The sequence below is a fragment of the Hibiscus syriacus genome, unplaced genomic scaffold (genome assembly GCF_006381635.1).
Source record: "Hibiscus syriacus cultivar Baekdansim isolate YM2019G1 unplaced genomic scaffold, ASM638163v2 tig00116951_pilon, whole genome shotgun sequence".
In the NCBI taxonomy this organism is placed as follows: domain Eukaryota; kingdom Viridiplantae; phylum Streptophyta; class Magnoliopsida; order Malvales; family Malvaceae; genus Hibiscus; species Hibiscus syriacus.
The window spans coordinates 5,399,374-5,406,410 of NW_024063482.1; the positions used below are offsets into that span (position 1 = coordinate 5,399,374).

The following is a 7,037-nucleotide window of genomic DNA, read 5'->3' on the forward strand; positions in this document are numbered from 1 at the left end:
AGATTATTAAGAACATAAATTATATATTAAAATCTGATTACTAGATGTGATCAAAGTTTAATTATTATTATCAAAGTTTGATGAACTAAACCTTCAAAATTTTATACTTGTTCTAATCAGTTCTGTTTATTATTATTTTTTAAGTACGAAAATTATAATATTTCTAAGTTATTTCATTATTATTTGACACACTAAATTATATTAAATAAATAATATATATCTTAAGTAATAAAATATATTAAAATTGATCAAATACATAAACCTAAAAAAATATAGTGAGGAAGTATTTTGGTAGTTTTAGAAAATAATACTTTTTAATTAAGACTAAAGTTTATAACTCTTTAAATTATGTAAAATAGCCCAACACTAGACCTTAAAATCAAAACTTTTCATCAAATTATGATGGTTCTCTGTTTTGATCACTCGGAATACTCAGTTTGCTATGAAAGCTTATTCGAGACAACAATGGCGGTAAATACAGACACAAGCTACGCATAAAATACCAACAGTCCGTTTGTGTGGTAAGGCAGATTTTTCCATGACCCTTGCTGCTGAGAAATATACCTTTGCACAATTGACTAATACAGTGAGAGAGGATGGTGAAACCACTTTGGCAAGAAGATGAAGAATGGCTACTTTACATCGATTCGAGCAACAAACTTCACATTCTGGTCGTGTGCTTCTGCTAGTGCTTAAAGAAACAGAACTCTGCTTGAAAGCTGCAAATCTGAAGGGGGAACAGACACTGTCTGCGAAAAAAATCGAACCAACTGAACTACTAGATGTGCTTGCAGAATATCAAATAAGCATCGGCTGCAAAGGGAAGACGAAATGGCCAATGTAGCCAGTAAAGACTCAACTGGACAGAGAGCAACCAGCATGGGATGTTAACAAGAGACCGTGCTACGGAATATATCTCATTGTTCCTACCGGATGATCAAACTTGCATGTGGAGCCAAACTTGCAGTGCCCATTCTGCAAGTAGAAAGCACAAGGCTGCACCCCCTGTTTAACAGGAATAAGAATCGGATTACAACATTTTCTAGAAAACGAGAAAGCAGCAATGGACTAATACATGAATACAGTTTAAGAGGCAAAAGATATACAAATCTACAAGATATGTGATCACTAAGGTCTGGGTTGATCTGAAATTCCAGGGCTGCAATAACTATAACGAGAACTTGCAAATGCTGGTTCAGAATAGTATTCTTGTAGCATTATATCCATTAAAACACTACTACTTGAATTGTCTTTTCCTATCATCATGCTGTAATTTCTTTAGGGAAAATGGAATAATTCAAGAAGAGCTACAATTTGCAGAAAAACATAAAACCTTTTTCAGTTGACTAGATAACAAACATCACCTGCTATACTGAAAGATCAAACCTCATGTTGCTAAAAATACAAATTACAAGCTTGATGAATTAGTCACCCCATTCTAGATTTAAATGCTTGATCAGTCCTAAGCAACCATGATTCACATTACAAGCAATGTAAAGGAGACAGACATATCATTCAAACACCCATACATACATGTCTCTCAATCAGGCCAAGTTGATGAGAGTGATTGAGAGGACAGCCTATCAAAGCCACCACTTGATTAGAAGCATGCAATTATGGACCTTAATATGTAAAGCTAATGACGACTATTGGCTGAGAAAGCAAGTGTTACCTAGCCAAAAATGTAAATGAAATTAAAAGTAAAAGTAACAAAACCTTGACTATGTGTTATTTAAGGCATATGGAACTTTGCTAGAGTTATATTGCCTATTTTAATAAATCTACTTGAAACAAAATACGCTAATCTCCAAGATAAGTAGGCGGAATCTTGTTAATTATCTCTTCTGACAACAACAATATTAATAAATTTAAAACTATGTTACTCAAACTCTAGGATGAGTGTCAGATATGGCCATGCGTCTGACATGGTTAAGCTCAAAATTTTCTTAGTTTTTTTTCGTATATTAGGAGACCAAATGTAATATCATCAATCATGAAAATTACTAACATCAAATTGTATATAATAATCATACTATATATTCTCCTCAAACTATATATTCTCCTCAAACTATACTGCTCGTAACCCGATGTTCATTAAGAAGCTTTGAGCAACCTAAAAAATCTAGAAAAGGAATAATTTGATTCCCAAGTTCTGAGGCCAGTATAAACCTTCAGCATTGGATTATTGGCAGTAAGAAAGCAATAAATCTGACGATGGAGTTTGAATAAATCTCAGATCCATTGAAGATGACCATTACTGATTCCTCTGAACCCCACACTTGAGCATTGAACTCTTGTAAAACAAAGCAAGCCTAATTTATATTTTAGAGAGAGAAAATCTAATTAAGAAAAAAGTAAATTAATTAAGACGTAATAGAGCTGAAAGGTCGTCTCCTTTTTCCCCCTCCAAGGAACAAAAACATCTAACTGAATGGCAGATAGTGCACAATTTCAGATTAACAGGACAATCACAGGATAATTAAGGTATTTAAAATAGCCTAACCAAACTTAATTTATAATGCAAGATCTCAAAGTCATGATCCCTTAAAGGCCCACTCTAAATGAGAGTAATTACCATAACGGCATGTCACCTTAAACAGAAGAAAACAAGACAAAGGATATAAGATAAGGTAATGAGAATGTTCATACTGGACGTAAAGGAAGTCCCAAAGGGCCGAGGATACAATTTGTTTGCGGCACAATCCTGTCTCCAGGAAGATGATACCTACAAGATGATCCAAATTTGCAGTCGCCAGTCCTCAAATAGTATTGACATTCAGGTTCACCAGGTCTCTCTGGAAATGTATGTTCCTTCTGGTTACTGCTTGAAAAGCCAGTAGAAGAGGGCAATGAGGGATAAGGACCTGCAAGCAAAGGTGCTGAAGCAGATACTTGCGTTAGTCCATAGACAGAAGTGGCTCCAACAGCAGTTTGTGGACCAGGAGATAGCACTGGGCTTACAGGCGCCTGCACCAAATAAGCTGAAAACAGATTCAGGAATCTCATATAGTCTTGATATTATCTTTAAATGCAACTGTGCTGATCATCCTACCGAGTAGTGACTCCAACCCTGAACAGGAACCATTCCTGGGGAAAACAGTACAGGACCATAAGTTCCTTGAACATATGAACCAGGTAAAGGTGGTGGCCTTGCCACTCTCACATTGGTGGATGCCCCACCATACTGTTCAGGTATCCGGACAGAAGGAGACTGCACAGGCTGATAAAATTGAGGTGCAGATGATGAAATTGATGTGCCAGCTGGTTGAGGATGGTTGAATTTACAAGTAATACCAAATTTGCACTGCCCCGTTTTCAAATAGTAGGAGCATTCTTTCTCACCCTGTTAATGGATAAACATAAAATTGATGTCTAGATGTTTAAAGAATCATAAAAACAGAAAAATAAAAATTGAGGAAAAAAACAAGAAAAGAGATCATCCAAACCGGTCGTAATGGGTATCCAAATACATTCAATGAAACATGGCTTAAGGATCCACCTCCATGTTTTGGATGATGGAACTTGCAGGATGCACCAAATTTACAGGTTCCGGTTTTTAAATAAAACTACATAGATGCAAAAGAAAAGGGAACTAGTTAAAAACAAAAAAGAAAAGGTGTTTGCAGCATTAATTAGCAAAGGTGTTCACTCATTAAAAAACAACTTTTTTATTTTTTTCAATAAATTATACCTGACATACGGGTTCCCCTGATCGTTCAGGGTACTCCCCTGTGGCTCTTACAGCAGCCTCAACCTAAACGTCATGACAACCAAATAAAAATAAGGGATTCAACTCTCAGAAAAGACTTAAAGCTGAAAACCAGAAAATCCTGCCTCAGTTTAAAACCACAGGCTAATAAGGCGACCAAAGTAAATTCTCTTATATAATCCAATTCTATCAAGAACCATACTCTATTCATTTTTAACAATAAATGAAGCAGGCAAACACCTTATTTGAATCATGTAATTCTATATCCTGAGCAACATATAAAGAAAAACTTAAGTTCAGTTCCTAAGTTGAGGTAGGTCCAGAGGAAGCACAATCCCATGCTATACAGTCCTCTTTACTTGCTTCACTTAATACAGACTAAAGACAGAATTACCACCTACCTACTTACACATGTATCTGATAGTTTGGTATGAAATAGAGCGTAAGAGAAGGGCCAACAGAATGTCCTGTTTTAGGGAAGTTGGTAAAGAAATACAGAAACTTAACTCGCAGGTCTCTAAAAACATTTAAACCCAGAACAGGGGATTATCAAAAATATCTTCTAAATCGTAGTATCCAGATTCTATTTAGAGGGAAACAATTCATTAAAAAAGGTGATTGCATCAAAGCCACTGCGTACTAAAAACAACATATATACATTCTATGAATGGAATTATCAGAAAAAGATAATCACTAATGATGATTGTTATATCCATATAAGAGTTTTCTTTGAATTATGTTTCAGTTATACACTACTATTACCAAAATGTACCTTGATAAGTCCTGTGTTCCAACTGCATGTTTCACTTTCACCATTCTAAAATATTTTTGGTAGCGACTCTCCTAATCCAGTTTTCTTTATTCAGTTATTCACATTGTCAATATTCAAACTCCTTACCTTACCTATCGTCACCAACTGGTAGTTGGTAAACCGTTTTGAAATATTAAGTTCTCTTAGTTACACTCCATTGTACCCAGCAACAGTAAATTTCAGGCTCATTAATCAATAACATTTCAGTGCTGAACCAAACATTGCATACAAAACTAAATAAACTAATGGGGGAGAAAACACCATATATTCAAAATGGTAGAGAGATTTACCGCAGCTCGGTTGCGAGGATGATTGTAACGGCAGGTATTACCGTATCCATAAAACCCGGTTCGCATGTCGTAAACACAGTCAGTTACCCCGGGCCGTTCCGGGTACGATTCGATGCCCCTCACCGACAATTGCCACATCGATTCTGTATTACAAAACAGAAATGCGAATGAAAACCTGATTCACTCTCCAAACTATTTAAAACCGTAAAATAAGCTCAACCAAAGAAGCATTGTCAAAATGCTAGTAGAAAAACGGAAACTCTGTTCACATTGAAATGAACGAAAAATACCTCCCAAGCCGGTTTCCGGCCCAGCGGGGGTCCATTTGGGTTGATAACCAGATTGAGATCCGTTACAAATCGGGTTCCGACCGTACAACTCCATCGATACAGGGTTTCGTGTAGGTGGGGAGTGCGGGTCTGTAGTACAGTAATACCTTACCGAGTTCCCTAAAAAAAAAATGGAAGGTTCCACGAGAGATGCTTGGAATGTTCTAGAATGATCGGGAAGAGCTCAATCGAGAGAGGAAATTTGCTTAGAAGAAGAAGAAGAGAGATTCCTTCACTGCAAGCATTTGCTTGTCTCGCTCTCAAAATACCGTACGGTTTGGTTTTCAGGGGGCATTTTCTTACACAGCATCTTTGATTATATTAGGATTAATTACACTTAATCCTCAAACTATAACTTATATTCTAAATTAGTCCTTAAAACAGTTTAATTAAAATCTCACTCTAATAATTAGCTAAAGCGTTAAGTATAATTCTACACGTAAACAATTTAAATCTAACAAATAAAAAATAATGTTTTTTTATAAATTTTATATGTATTGCATATATTTTTAATACACTGAATTTAATTTATTTCACGGTAATTAAATATTCTACATTAAATATATAAACATTTAATCCTAAATTGATTGTTTAGTATCTAATTTAAAAATATTAATACTTTTAAACCTTAATCAAAAGCGCATCTGTAAAATGGTAAAACTATAGGACTATTAAGCAATTAACTTAATATTTTATTATTTATTTTGTACCCGCCAAATAAAGCGCGCCTGCAAAATTGGTACGGAGTTTGGGGGTTTGGACATTGATAGTGAATAGGTAACCGAAACTTATTGTAACCAAAATTACATTTGTAACCCTCAGTCTTTGTTCAAGTGCTGTGTGGTTGGTGGTGACGTCATCCCGCTTCCTTACATTTAATAATTTCTTACATCACTTAGGTTAAATTCTTTTACTATCCTATTATTTGTAGGTTATTAGTTTTATATTTTAGTTTGATTATTTTAAGAGAAAATAATCTCCGTGATCAAAAATACCTTATAATATACGATTTTAACTAACTTTTTTTGGATTTGCCAAAATGACCAACTAAATCGCAATGCGATCGATAATTCGCAACGCGATCTCCGGTATCGCAAATCAGTTTCCAAATTCGCAACGCGAACTTCGACTATCGCATTGCGATAGTCCAAGTTCGCGTTGCGATTTACATATTCGCATTGCGATAGTCCAAGTTCGCGTTGCGATTTATTCCAAGTTCGTTGCGATAGTCGAAGTTCGCGATTCGTTGCGATAGTCCAAGTTCGCGTTGCGATTTATTCCAAGTTCGTTGCGATAGTCCAAAATCGCAACGACGGTATTGCATTTGTTTCTTAAGAATTTTCTCTAAAAATATAGTATTCGCGCGGACGTGCCGAAGACACGTATTACCACGACTACGACCCGAGACGAGACGGCGATGACGACGGCGCGCGAGAGTCCCCCTTGTTCTCTATCACTCAACAAGGAAGTGGGAAAGCCAAGCCTTAAATACCATTCCCAATAGTGTTTCCAATACTATGTGGGATTGAGCATTACCAACACTTGTTCCTAATACTATGTGGGATTGAGCCTTAAATAGTAATATTATTTTTGAATGTTTTGCTTAAAATTGCAATAATCACGATTGATTGTAGATTGACTTTTAATTATGACATATTTAATCGTATAATACTAATGCAATTGGTTGCTGATTCAGTTGTTTTAAGGTGCATGATTGTTAATTGTTTCCTGAATAATCACATTGTATTAGAAATAAGTGTTGGTAATGCTCAATCCCACATAGTATTGGAAACACTATTGGGAATGGTATTTAAGGCTTGGCTTTCCCACTTCCTTGTTGAGTGATAGAGAACAAGGAGGACTCTCGCACGCCGCCGCTGTCTGTCTCGGGTCGGGTC

General features: G+C 35.9%; 1 pseudogene; it reads right to left on the reverse strand.

Moving 5' to 3' along the window:
* Nucleotides 1-414: 414 nt before the first annotated feature.
* On the reverse strand, nt 415-5,384 carry LOC120188558 (annotated as a pseudogene).
* Nucleotides 5,385-7,037: the final 1,653 nt, after the last annotated feature.